This window comes from Oncorhynchus nerka, linkage group LG26, assembly GCF_034236695.1.
Source record: "Oncorhynchus nerka isolate Pitt River linkage group LG26, Oner_Uvic_2.0, whole genome shotgun sequence".
In the NCBI taxonomy this organism is placed as follows: domain Eukaryota; kingdom Metazoa; phylum Chordata; class Actinopteri; order Salmoniformes; family Salmonidae; genus Oncorhynchus; species Oncorhynchus nerka.
In genome coordinates, this window is record NC_088421.1 from 28,977,146 (window position 1) to 28,992,535 (window position 15,390).

Genomic DNA, 15,390 nt, shown 5'->3' on the forward strand with positions numbered 1-15,390 from the left:
GTCAATTAGGCAGGTTTAACTTAGTGTTCTTGGACACAGGGACTATGGTGGTCTGCTTAAAACATGTTGGTATTACACAATCGGACACACGAGAGGTTGAAACTGTCAGTGAAGACACTTGCCAGTTGGTCAGCGAACATTTCCCAGGGCATAGACATCACATAGTAGGATTTTTTAATGAATTTATTTGCAAATTATGGTGGAAAATAAGTATTTGGTCACCTACACACAAGCAAGATTTCTGGCTCTCACAGACCTGTAACTTCTTCTTTAAGAGGCTCCTCTGTCCTCCACACCTGTATTAATGTCACCTGTTTGAACTTGTTGTCAGCATAAAATACACCTGTCCACAACCTCAAACAGTCACGCTCCAAACTCCACTATGGCCAAGACCAAAGAGCTGTCAAAGGACACCAGAAACAAAATTGTAGACCTGCACCAGGCTGGGAAGGCTGAATATGCAATAGGTAAGCAGCTTGGTTTGAAGAAATCAACTGTGGGAGCAATTATTAGGAAATGGAAGACATACAAGACCACTGATAATCTCCCTCGATCTGGGGCTCCACGCAAGATCTCACCCCGTGGGGTCAAAATGATCACAAGAACGGTGAGCAAAAATCCCAGAACCACACGGGGGGACCTAGTGAATGACCTGCAGAGAGCTGGGACCCCAAGTAACAAAGCCTACCATCAGTAACACACTACGCCACCAGAGACTCAAATCCTGCAGTGCCAGACGTGTCCCCCTGCTTAAGCCAGTACTTGTCCAGGCCCGTCTGAAGTTTGCTAGAGAGCATTTGGATGATCCAGAAGAAGATTGGGAGAATGTCATATGGTCAGATGAAACCAAAATATAACTTTTTGGTAAAAACTCAACTCGTCGTGTTTGGAGGACAAAGAATGCTGAGTTGCATCCAAAGAACACCATACCTACTGTGCAGCATGGGGGTGGAAACATCATGCTTTGGGGCTGTTTTTCTGCAAAGGGACCAGGACGACTGATCCGTGTAAAGGAAAGAATGAATGGGGCCATGTATCGTGAGATTTTGAGTGAAAACCTCCTTCCATCAGCAAGGGCATTGAAGATGAAACGTGGCTGGGTTTTTCAGCATGACAATGATCCCAAACACACCGCCCGGGCAACGAAGGAGTGGCTTCGTAAGAAGCATTTCAAGGTCCTGGCGTGGCCTAGCCAATCTCCAGATCTCAACCCCATAAAAAATCTTTGGAGGGAGTTGAAAGTCTGTGTTGCCCAGCAACAGCCCCAAAACATCACTGCTCTAGAGGAGATCTGCATGGAGGAATGGGCCAAAATACCAGCAACAGTGTGTGAAAACCTTGTGAAGACTTACAGAAAACGTTTGACCTCTGTCATTGCCAACAAAGGGTATATGACAAAGTATTGAAATAAACCTTTGTTGACCAAATACTTATTTTCCACCATAATTTGCAAATAAATTCATAAAAAATCCTACAATGTGATTTTCTGGATTTTTTTTCTCATTTTGTCTGTCATAGTTGAAGTGAACCTTTGATGAAAATTACAGGCCTCTCATCTTTTTAAGTGGGAGAACTTGCACAATTGGTGGCTGACAAAATACTTTTTTGCCCCACTGTATATGGACGGAATTAATCGAACAAAAGGACCAATTGTGATGTTTATGGGACATATTGGAGTGCCAACAAAAGAAGCTCGTCAAAGGTAAGGCATGTTTTATATTGTATTTCTCCATTTTGTGTAGCGCCTGCAGTGTTGAAATATGCTACTCTTTGTTTACTGTTGTGCTATCATCAGATAATAGCTTCTTATGCTTTTTCCGAAAAGCCTTTTTAAAATCTGACATGTGGGCTGGATTCACAATGAGTGTAGCTTTAATTTAGTATCTTACATGTGTGATTTAATGAAAGTTTCATTTTTATATCATTTTATTTGAATTAGCCACGCTGCATTTTCCCTGGCTTTTGGCCAAGTGGGACGCTGGCGTCCCCTATCCTAGAGAGGTTAAGAGGGTTGGCGCACCGATCCCTTTAGCGGGATCATTTATCAACATCCGCTGAATTGCAGAGCACCAAATTCAAATTAAATTACTAAAACTATTTAATTTTCATGAAATCACAAGTGCAATATACCAAAACACAGCTTATCTTGTTGTTAATCCACCTGGCGTGTCAGACTTCAAAAAAGCTTTACAGTGAATGCAAACCAAGCGTTTATATGAGGACATCTCTCTCAGCCGAAAAAACATTAAACAGCTAGCAGCAAAGTAGGTTGGTCACGAAAGTCAGAAAATAAATAAAATTAATCGCTTACCTTTGATTTTCGGATGTTTGCACTCCCGAGACTCCCAGTTACACAATAAATGTTTGCTTTGTTCGATAAAGATTATTTTTATATCCAAAAATCTCCATTTGGTTGGCGTGTTTTGTTGAGTAATCCACAGACTTGTGCAGGTCACGACGGGAAAATGTAAATTCCAAATAGTATCCGTAAAGATCGTAGAAACATTTCAAACGTTTTTTATAATCAATCCTCGGGTTGTTTTTACAATAAATAATAAATAATATTTCAACCGGACGGTAGCGTTTTCAATAGAAGAGAGATAAAAGATCTCGCTCCAGTGGCTCGCGCATGCACAAGTCTGGGGACACCCAGCTATCCACTAACGCGATGTGATCATTCTCGCTCATTTTTCAGAATAAAAGCCTGAAACTGTCTAAAGACTGTTCACACCTTGTGGAAGCCTTAGGGAAAGGAATCTGGTTGATATCCCTTTAAATGGAGTGTAAGCATACAATGGAACAGAGAGGTTTCAAAATAACAGCGCTTCCTGGTTGGATTTTCCTCAGGTTTTCGCCTGCAATATCAGTTCTGTTATACTCAGACAATATTTTGACAGTTTTGGAAACTTTAGTGTGTTCTATCCTAATCTAATTATATGCATATTCTAGCTTCTGGGCCTGAGAAATAGCCCCCTAGTCTCTAAGTTTTAATTGATCAGCAAATGTCACAAAACCAATACATGGCTAAACGACAATCAATTACTTTTCAAATCATAATTTGACATTTTCTCCCACATCTGCAATACATCACTGTTGTGTGTTTTTAAATGTGTTACTGCACTTTCACAATGATACAGAGGCCCTTTTTAGGGTTAATCAAGATGCTATATCAGGGAAATGTCTTTATCAGAGTGCAGGTGCATCCTGGGTAGAAGTCAAGCTTTGAATTACTCCACCCAACACTCATTTTGATACACACCTGATAAAAACACATTTTTAACTCTCTCCCCTATAAATAATTACAATCAAGACATATTAATGCATTTAGGTGGAGGTGCCCAGGACAGATATGAGAAACCACATGTTGTTTTTGTCGCACTGCTTTGCTTTATCTTGGCCAGGTCACAGTTGCAAAAGAGAAATGGATCTCAACTCACCTACCTGGTTAAATAAAGTTGAAATAAAAATAACTAAATAAATATGGACATTTGTTATTTTAGCTAAGGACTCATTGTTCACTGCAATTCTTGAAAAGTGAGTTGTATCTATTACAAACACAAACCATGAATATGGTCTGTCAATAACATTGTGTGTGATGAGTAGCAGTGAATGACTGAAAATATTAAATAATAAAATGAATACAGCTGTTGACAACGGCTTCTAATATAAATGAAGTTGTGATTCAATTGTCTCATTATTTGAACCATCTCCCCATTTATTAAAACCAAATGCAAATCGTGTTCACATGGTTGAAACATTGTGTGGTTACCAGCCACCAGGTGATTTATGTAAAAGGCCGTTTCTCCTCAGTTGAAACATTGTGTGGTTACCAGCCACCAGGTGATTTATGTAAAAGGCCGTTTCTCCTCAGTTGAAACATTGTGTGGTTACCAGCCACCAGGTGATTTATGTAAAAGGCCGTTTCTCCTCAGTTGAAACATTGTGTGGTTACCAGCCACCAGGTGATTTATGTAAAAGGCAGTTTCTCCTCAGTTGAAACATTGTATGGTTACCAGCCACCAGGTGATTTATGTAAAAGGCCGTTTCTCCTCAGTTGAAACATTGTGTGGTTACCAGCCACCAGGTGATTTATGTAAAAGGCCGTTTCTCCTCAGTTGAAACATTGTGTGGTTACCAGCCACCAGGTGATTTATGTAAAAGGCTGTTTCTCCTCAGTTGAAACATTGTGTGGTTACCAGCCACCAGGTGATTTATGTAAAAGGCCGTTTCTCCTCAGTTGAAACATTGTATGGTTACCAGCCACCAGGTGATTTATGTAAAAGGCTGTTTCTCCTCAGTTGAAACATGGTAGTGAGAATTAGATCATGAAAGTGTATAGGACCAGTCCCTACAGTCCCTGGGCTACTTAACTACTTAAACTGTCTATCTGAATCATCAGAGATGCTAAACTGGGACCCTGAAACACCCAGGTGACAGACTGGAGTTCACCAAGCGTGGTGCCACACAGCTGTGAGGGTCACAGAGGGGAAGAGAGATGGATGGGGTGTGAGAGAAACAGACTACATTGTGAAAAGGAGAGCAGGGCCTGTGTGGAACAGAGTGGATTATCAAACATAAGCCCTTAGACTGTGGAACGGATGCATTAGTAGTTACTTTTCATGCAGTTTGACCAAAATGGAGACTCTTGTCCTGCTCACTAACTTCAAGCACCAGCTGTCAGTGTAGCTCACAGATCATTGCACCTGTACATAGCCCATCTGTAAATATCCCATCCAACTACCTCATCCCCATACTGTATTTATTTTTTCTCCTTTGCACCCTGTATCTCTACTTGCGCATTCAGCTTCTGCACATGTATCACTCCAGTGTTTAATTGCTATATCGTACTTACCTCGCCACTATGGCCCATTTTATTGCCTTACCTCCCTTATCTTACCTCATTTGCACACACTGTGTGTGTGTGTGTGTGTGTGTGTGTGTGTGTGTGTGTATATATATATTTTTTTTCTATTGTATTATTGACTGTATGTTTGTTTATTCCATGTGTAACTCTGTGTATGTGTCGAACTGCTTTGCTTGATCTTGGCCAGGTCGCAGTTGTAAATGAGAACTTGTTCTCAACTGGCCTACCTGGTTAAATAAAGGTGAAATAGAAAATAAAATGTTTTTTTTTAATTATGGAAAATATGGTGTTTCTCTGACTTAAAGCATAATAATTGACACAAGTAACTATAAATGTGTTTATTCCATACTCTAAGTATGTGCAGTTAAATAGTTAGTTTATATTGATATGTTAATTAAATTTGGTCAGAATCTGTGACGCTTTGGCTACTTCTACATTTTACCATTATCATCATGTTCACAATCTCACAGTATTCCTCTAACCTCATAGTCTGGAAATATATATATAAAACACAGAAAAATCATGCTTTTGACAGCACTGGGTCTTCAAATACTTTTTAAATACTTATGCTTATTAGCCTCTTATTGACAGTTCTTAATTAACAAATCATTTCTTCTAAATAACAACCAGGTGAATTCATATGACTTGATATCTGTATTTAGCAGTAACATATAAAGTAATAACAGGTTTTTACAGTTTTCTTACCTGGTCATTGCAGTCTTATTTACCTGTAATTTCCTATTGACGTTACCCCGTTATTTCAGCAGTGTAAACTGAAGTGCTACCAGCCTTTAATCCAGGGAATCGCCACCCATCAACAAGGCATTTTGAGACGGGGGTGCAGCCCAATATTCTAGATTGGATTCCTCTCCTTAACCTGTACAAATCTGAGCACACGGGATATGTGGAAACGATATGGTGGAAACTTATTTCTGAAGGTTCATCTCTGTGCATTTCACATCTGTGGAGAGGAAGGAAGGAGAAAAGGAGCAGAAGCCACTTCAGTCTATTGGGACACATCCTGGCAGGGATTACATCTCCCTCTACTGATCCATACAGAGATAAAGACATCCAATACACAAACCAGCACACTGAAATAAACAATACACTGTGGCAGAGTAGCGCAGCATCTGGGTAGAGCATAGTTATGATGATGATGGTGGAGCTGACAACAGTGTTGATGTTGATTTAGTTATGTTGGTGATCACGGTGGTGACCAAGGACCTGCTGATGATAAAATGGTGACTATCCGGCTAAACGGCTGTCATTTGTCTGTGCCCTATTGCGTGAGGATGTTCACTGGTTATTTCTCCATGGTTGGTGATGGAGACTGAGGAGAGGGTCAGATGGAGAAAGAGGTGGTCAGACAGGGAAACGCTGCTAGATGGACAGCCTGCTGGGCATTGTGCCCTCCTCTCCCCTGTCGTCAGCCCCTCAACACGTTGGTTGTCAAAATGCTATGACTCCGTCCCGGCAACAGTGTCAAAGCGTTTGTCTTCAGCCTCGGCGGTCTGAGCCAATCAGAGCACTGACGATGCCAGATTACACAGCAGCCAGCCAATTGGGAAGCTGGGTGAACACAGTCTCTTCCCTCTCACGTGAATTCCTTCGAACTATCCACACACACACACAGATATTCACGCTCACAGTCTTTCATTCTTGCAGACATATGCACACATTGTGAGAATGCAACGGTCTCTTCCTCTTTATTCATGGGGACCTTCCCTAAATGCAGCCAGCTAATATTTTCAGTTTTCTGAACTGTGAGCATCTGCATACAGACCAGTGACCACTGCCACACATGACTGGCCTTTCACATGGGAAACGTACCAGCTCACAGTCAGATGCACCCCAGTCTTGTGGCGTCCTCTAGTGGACAACAATGGTGTTACAGTGATGAAACGAGGTGCATGACAGCAAATGGGTGGGTTTGCTGTGGGTAGAAAATCCTAATAAATTATATTTAATTGACACAAGCTGTCTCCAATCAATTAATGTCTGGTTGTGCGTGTGGTTTGGTGGCAGTATCACCTAAGCCAGTGGAGGCTGATCTACAAATAATATTCCCTGCCAAATAATAGGCTTTGTGTGATTAAGATTCAAAGATCTACGCCACCCCTGGCTTCGACAAATCCCCCCCATCAAACAAACACGCAAAACAAGACTTTCATTGATTGATTGGAGAAAGCTTGTGTCAATTTAATTAAATTTCCTAGGTTTTCTAGCAGCAGCAAACGTAGCTTAACATGCTGGAAATATCAGTAGAAAGTGCCAGAAAAACAACAACCAAAAAGCATGGTCCTACTTATATGCTCTCTATGTTGTTCTCAAATGACATATGCAACCATATTTATATTCTTACTAAAGGTATATTTTAACGATTTAAAAACGATTAACTACAAATAACACACAAGAGGGAGAAGGACAAAGTAGGTTGTTTGAAATTATGTTTTATTATCAGAAGATAATTCAGCAATAACTGCTATGGTATGCTTTATTTAGTAGTGGTTAAATTTAAAAAATGTATCATCTCTGCTCAAATTCTATAACGCATTAACAAGAGATGAGAGCAAGTAAGCACCACCACATTGTCTGTTTTTGTGGGGAATAAAAACAAGAACACTTCCCTGTCATCAAACCAGCTACAGTAAACCGTAAGAAATTAAAACTATGTAATGTTCTAAAGAAACGTGTTGTGATTTTATAAGAAAAGGTTTCATTTCCAGTTGAACTCCTAGAGATCCATCATATGGAAGTGTCCTGAAGTCATAATTGTGTCTGAAAATATAAAAAGGAAGTAAGTTTAAGTTGATGTGAAAACATTGGAATGTTTGTTTTACATTCAAAATGCTGAACAGGATGTGAGAACAGCAAGTGTAGCTGTGGCTTAGCCAGCAATACAATGAGAGTAAGTGTCATAATGAGATTTCAGTGACAGATACATAATGCAAAGAAACAAACATATAGCCTTTGGGGAGACCAATTTGAATAATATTGAACATGAAGATAATCTGAATCCCCTCTGTGTGGGATGACATTCGATGTCTGAAACTCAACAGGTGCTTCAACAGGGAATTAAAGTAGTAAAGACACACTGGGATAAAATAATGCATTCTTCTTTAAAAAAAAGGCAAACCGCACAAATATATATTTGCACTTCAAAGCCAGGCAGTGAAAACCTGTGAGGTGGTTATATCCTCCCTCTCACCTTGACCAGAGTGACTGTGAAGCTGTAGAGGAGGGAGATGAGGAAGAGGACCAGGAAGATGCAGACCATGTTCCAGTTCTCCTCTGCAGTGTCCGCCAGAATGGGATCAGACCTGTTCTCGTCAAAGAAGACACCCTCCACCTCAAGGAGCTCTACTCAAAATGAAAGAGGAGATTTTCAGTGAGAAAAAGTTGCAGAAACAGGCTAGCCTGGAATCTATACTGAAATGCTCTGTTACAATGGTGAAACAGAGCATATGAGGCTAGAAACAGGCTAGCACCAGGAAAATGGTCTTGTATCAGAATTGAGCGAACAGAGAGACACCTGGTTTGGATATGTTCAGGGCGAGAGTCTGGGTGGAGTGGGTCACCCTGCAGGTGTAAACAGCCCCCGGTGTCAAATCCTGGTGTGCCAAGCTCAGGTGACTCCTGATGCCGAACTTTCCTCCTGGTGCCCTGTAGGGGTGCTAGTGTTGTTCCACAGCTCTGTGACGTTGTCCAGCAGCCAGGTGTTGTTGATGTCTGAAGGGCTGAAGCCAAGCACCAGGCAGACAAGCTCACTGGGACCCTGGAACAGGGTGGCTGTTGGTGCGGAGGGGGTCACTGAGCCTGGAGAGAGACAGAAAGTGAGAGTCAGGGAAGATAGACTGGAGTGGATGAGACTGGGCAGAGAGGGGCCTGCATGACAGTCTGGGAGAGAAAATGGGTGGATGGAAAGGGGGTAATCATGTGCGATAACATCAACAAAACTGTGTACGTGAACAATAAACTTTTATTTGTTTCTATATGTATGAGTGATGATGACTGAATAAAGGATGTACATACTTTGAGGCCTGGTGCTGAAACTCCATGTACCCTAAAATGCTATACATTCTTGGGGCATTGTTTGCATCTTACTGAATTGTATAATTCATAGAGTCTCGCTGCAGTCTGCAGCCATAAACTATGATGTTGTAGCTACAGTATATCTACTTTTTCAAAAGCCTCGTCGACTGCAAATCCAGAATCCGCTCCTTGACAGCTAGCAACACAGATTATTATTGGTGGTGGTGTTGTTGTATCATTGACACTAGGGTTTGCATTTGCAACGGTTCTGTCCTGTCTAGACGGTACGTTCAGACTCACACTTGACCGCAAGTGACTTTGACACCAAAACTTCAGAACCTTGGAGTTGAGAACTTGCTAAGAAGAAAGGATATAATCAGTACGTCCTTTTAACTACTCAAATCAAAGCTTAATTTTTACATGTTTTCACTTATGAGTTATAATGAATTGGCTAAATGTGGAAATATCTACTTGTATTGTTTTGCTTCTTAGAAAAATGTGCAAATGAATGCATTAGATAGCATAACAATATAGCTTAGTTAGCTAGCTAGATAAACATAACCAGCGAGCTAATTAAATTTTAGTTAGCAAATCCAACAGAACTGATAATTTGACTAATTTAGCAATATATTGAGTAAATGTTATTCTGAGGTGTTTATAAAAATTGTACTAATGAAAATGGTCTGAGGTCAATTCTAAATTCAACTCAAAGAGTGGTCTGCTGACCTAGCCTACATTTCTGTCATGATGACATTTATTTTACACAATGAGGGGTTTGGAGGTTTGAATAGCCTATTCGTAGACCTACTATAGGACATGAAAGACAGAGTTGGGATGGGCATTGTGCACTACAAATCATTTTTATTGGGAGACACACTAACCACATATCTCTGGTATTGTTCTCATCTAAACTCTTCAAGTCATTAGACAACATTATCAACCAACAGTTTTACTATTCATCAGTACATGTTATTACAATCTAATCCATGGCACTGTTCAAATCAACAGTCCACTCACCAAATACATTCTCTATTGTGCTGGGGATAGGTCTCTCGGGACGACTCATGTCTGACAGCACAGGAGTAATTGGAGTTCTGATTCCACTCGGACCTGGGCACGATGAGTCTACTGTTCATGGAGTAGGTGCTGCTCCCTGCATAAAGAACTGAAGGGCTACTGGAGTAGCGAGATAAAGGTAGGCGACTGCCAGCCTTCTCCCAATTCACTATTACATCAGAGGGGAAGAACCCAGACACTAAGCAAAGCAGTGTGGCATCATTTGACCCCCATAGATCCGAATCTGGTGGTCTCACTATCTTTATAGAGGGTGGCTTGGGATCTGGAGGGACAAAGCAAATGAACAGGAAACGGATTAGTTATTGGATTTTGGGCCTATTCAGTCAAATGTAACATTAACATATTGTTTATTAATATCTCAGATTGGCACCGACATAATAGCATGCACAAATATGTATGTATGTATGTATGTATGTATCAAAAATCTGCATTCTGGGTTATGTGTACCACATGAGTGTTGAATTTGCCCACCTCTGCATTTGGTGATATGCTCCTCCTGGGCTTGGCTGGAGCGGTGGTGCTTCACCTCACAAGACACACGTTTGTGTGCATGCCAGTCCCCTGCAGACACGTTAAACATGATCTGCTCAGTCTGTGTCCCATTTGAATGATCCTTGGGGGTCGGTGTGACCCCACCTTGAGAAGCCACAACCTCATCCACCTTCCAGCTGACAGAAAAGTCCCCAAGGCTGAGACCCACCAGCAGACAGGTGACAGGCACCTTTCCATCTGTCCTCAGCTCTTGAAGAGTGGGTCCCTGTAGGTAAACCCCCACTTTCTGAGATGATATTGGAGTCACTGAGAGGAAGGGGAATTGAGTGTCTTAAGCCATGTTCAGATAAAGAATTCCTACATTACTAAAGGATGGTTAGGCCTATATCACTGCTCCAGGATAGTATATGTCATAATAGCAAAAACTACCTGCACATATATTGATGCTCTTCCTGACTTTCTGAAGATACTTGTCAATGACCTCACAGGTGAAGACCCTCCCCTGGTTCCACTCCTGCTGTGTTACTGTGATATGACTGGGTACTGCCACATGTCCGTCTTCCCCCATCCTTCTCTTATAGGCTGCTGCAGACCTCTGTTCACATCCAGAGAGCCACTTGATCTGAGGGTTGAAGCCCCACCCAGAACACATGAGTTTCTGGGTCCCTGAGCCTGACGGCTCCTCACTGGGGACTGGAAGGCGCTCCAAGGATGGTTCACCTGGAAACAACACAAACACTTTCCCATTTTAGACATGGAGTGGTAAATTAAGATTATGCAACCAACAATATAAACCTATTTTCATGTTGTTAGGCCAAATACCATTAAATTGTTTTTTTTTGTCCGAGAGTTGGTGAATAAGGCGCTGGAGAATGCGGTAACTCAGCAGACGGTGAGGTTTGGACCAATTCCAGATTCCGACCAATGGGATGAATGCTACATGCCTCCGGGCCTTGTGGACGATGCTGATTCATTCGATCCTGATGACCTACAATTAGATACAACTTTTCTTAGTTCTGAAGTGTGAAGGTTGTAGTGAAAATCATAAAAACTGAAGAGCTATAACTGGAAGTAGGGATAGAACTAACCCCTTAAGTTGAGGAATTAGTGGTGTAAATACTTTTATCTTGTGTGTGTAATATTTAGTCAATGATAGATTGATAGTCATTACTTTAAACATACAAATGATTCTAAGATATTTCACCCTGAAACTGTATCACTTTGTGTGAAATCCATTAGACACATAAGACTATAAGTTGATCATGTGTGTATCTTAGGCAGGATAGAATTAGGACATTGTGTTCCTTTTTAGCTATGTAAGCAGGGTGTAGTTGCGACAACAAAGGATAAGATGAGCTATCGACAGACAACCTGTGCAACTGTGAAACCAATAAGAGAAGATTGTGTCCTCACCCAGGGTAGTGGAAAAGTTCAGCCTGTCCGACTAGGGAGTAGCCCATGATAAGAACTTGTGTGTGTATAAAAAGACTAGCTCTGCACTAGAAGGGCAGAGCTCTCTGAATAAAGAACTGATCATTTGTATGCTGGGACTGTCTGTTTATTTAAACTTAGAGTCTTACAACCTCTAGGATACAGATGGAGTTATAAAATAGTTCAGTTAGAACATTGAGATTGTAAGATTTTTTAAACAAAGATGTAGACTGAAAATGACAGTTGTGAATGAGGGAGATGGTCTCTGGGGTTCAGTTATTATAGCAGACTATTGTAATGGGAGGAGACATTGGCTCTTGGTACACAGAATATATTTGCATCTCCATGGGGTTAGCCTGTTATGACTGCAATCCCGATACCGGGATCGATATGACAACTACCAGTGAAAATAGAGGGCGCCAAATTCAAACCACAGAAATCTCATAATTACAATTCCTAAAACAAACATGTGTCTTATATAATTTTAAAGCTATTCTCATTGCTAATCCCACCAAAATGTCCGATTTCAAATAGGCTTTTCAGCAAAAGCACTACAAACGATTCTGTTAGGTCTCCACCAAACCACAATAAGCACAGCCATTTTCCAGCAAAATATAGCATTCACAAAAACCAGAAATAAAGATAAAATGAATCACTGACCTTGAATTGTCTTCATCAGATGACACTCATAAGACTTCATGTTACACAATACATGCATGTTTTGTTTGATAAAGTTCATATTTATATCAAAAAATCTGAGTTTACATTGGCGCGTTAGATTCACTAGTTCCAAAAACATCAAGTGATTTTGCATAGCCACATCATTCAACAGAAATACTCATCATAAATGTAGATGATAAGACAAGTTATACACATGGAATTATAGATATACCTCTCCTTGATGCAACCGCTGTGTCAGATATAAAAAAAACTTTACGGAAAAAGAAACGCCTGCAATAATCTGAGACTGCGCTCAAAAGTAAAAACACCACAGCCGCAAAGATGGCGTCACAATAAACAAGAAATTACATGATAAATATTCCCTTACCTTTGATGATCTACATCAGAAAGCACTCCAGGAATCCCAGGTCCACAATAAATGTTTGTTTTGTTCGAAAATGTCCGTTATTTATGTCCAAATACCTTCTTTTGTTAGCGCGTTTGGTATACATATCCAAACGCTAGTTCTGGTCAGCGTTATATCGGACAAACTTTAAAAAGTGATATTACCGGTCGAAGAAACATTTCAAACTAAGTACAGAATCAATCATTAGGATGTTTTTAACATATAGCTTCAATAAAGTTCCAACCGAAGTATTCCTTCTTGTCTTCGTGAGCAATGAAACTCAAGTAACTACCATGAGGAAAAAGCGCGATCACAAAATGGCTGCTTGATGGATATCTGATATATTCTGCTCTCATTCACTCCCACAACAACATAGAAGCGTCATTATAATTTCTATTGATGTTTGACATCTAGTGGAACCCCTAGGCAGTGCAACATCATTCATACCTCAGGGGGATTTCATTGGGGACTCTGGTGAATACATACAAGCTCAGATTTCTGACTTCCTAATTTGACTCAGGATTTTGCCTGACAATATGAGTACTGTTATACTCACAGACATCATTCAAACAGTTTTATAAACGTCAGAGTGTTTTCTGTCTAATACTAATAATAATATGGAAATATTAGCAACAATGACTGAGGAGCAGGCCGTTTGATATGGGCACCTTTCATCCAAGCTACTCAATACTGCCCCTGCAGCCATAAAAAGTTGAACTTGTTTCATCTAAACTTGTTCCATCTAAACTTGTTCCATCTAAACTTGTTCCATCTAAACTTGTTCCATCTAAACTTGTTTCATCTAAACTTGTTTCATCTAAACTTGTTCCATCTAAACTTGTTCCATCTATACTTGTTCCATCTATACTTGTTCCATCTAAACTTGTTCCATCTATACTTGTTCCATCTAAACTTGTTCCATCTAAACTTGTTTCATCTAAACTTGTTTCATCTAAACTTGTTTCATCTAAACTTGTTTCATCTAAACTTGTTTCATCTAAACTTGTTTCATCTAAACTTGCTTCATCTAAACTTGTTCCATATAAACTTGTTTCATCTATACTTGTTCCATCTAAACTTGTTCCATCTATACTTGTTTCATCTATACTTGTTTCATCTATACTTTAACGTTATTGACCTTCATGGTTCTGTATTACATATTGTACTAATCCTGTTTGCTGAAATTTGACATTTGGTTTCATTCAAATAGACGTTATGAGGTAAATGGTTTTAGCTGCTAGAGATTATAATTGAATGGCTGTAAAGATATTTATGTTTTTATCTTGATGACAGATGTGTTTTATGCTTTTCAAATAATAATGGTTATAATTTAGAGTAGTATGTGTCTACTCTCTCCTAGTATTGGTCGGGCCATGGGATTTATGTTGACAGAGACTGGAGCTCAGAAATATTTCACAGACTCTCACAGTAAGAGAAGTGCTTGCTTAATCAGTTTTTGTACAGCGCAGCAGCCTCCTGTGTCACTGTGTCTATCTGGCACAATAATAAACAGCAGAGTCTTCAGTCTTCAGACTGTTCATCTGGAGATACACCTGCTGCTTGCTGTTGTCTCTGGAGATGGTGAACCGACCCTGAACAGACTGGGAGTAGTAAGTGCTGCCACCATCACTGCTGGTAATAGCTGAAACCCACTCCAGTCCTTTCCCAGGAGCCTGTCTGATCCAAGCATTCCAATTGTTGCCACCAAACCCAGAATATGTACAGGTCAGTTTGTGGGGATCTCCAGGCTTTTTAACCACTGATTCAGACTCCGTCAGTGTCTGACCCTGAACACCTTTGGAAATTAAATTACAAATAATCGGTCAATCTTTCTAGCAGTTCATAAAAATAAAAACACACATGAAAATGATGGTACATCCATTTTAGACACATAATATTGTCACTTACTTTTTACAGACACCACCATGAGTACTAAAGTCCAGGCAGTCCTCATTGTTCAGTATTAGTTAGTACAGGACTTGTAATGTTATAATGTCAGTCCAAGCTGCCTATAATGAGAAGACCAGAGTTGAGTCTCTGATTATAAAGGGATGAATGGTAGGGATACTTTGCATAGACCGCCCTCTAGAGGCTTAAATAGAGACTGAGAGGGAGAGATCTTCTGCTCTATTCCTTGATTCTCTCTCCTCCCTGTCCTTTATTCTGCTCTCTGTAGTTCATATTTCCATATGGGATGTTCACACTAGATATGTTTTGTATTTTATGCAATGCTGAACAGCACAAAAACAAGAATATTTCCTTATGTGGGACAATACCATTAGTATTGAATTGGATTTATCTCTTAGTCCCCAATTCCAGAACAAATTCAAGAATGCTTACAGTATTGTATAGACCCATTATTGCATGGAACTCCCTTCCATCTTATATTGCTCAAATGAAAAGCAAACCTGGTTTGAAAAAAGCAACA

General features: G+C 40.2%; 1 pseudogene; it reads right to left on the minus strand.

Moving 5' to 3' along the window:
• Window positions 1-7,571: 7,571 nt before the first annotated feature.
• LOC115103524 (immunoglobulin gamma-1 heavy chain-like) lies at window positions 7,572-15,107 on the minus strand (annotated as a pseudogene).
• Window positions 15,108-15,390: the final 283 nt, after the last annotated feature.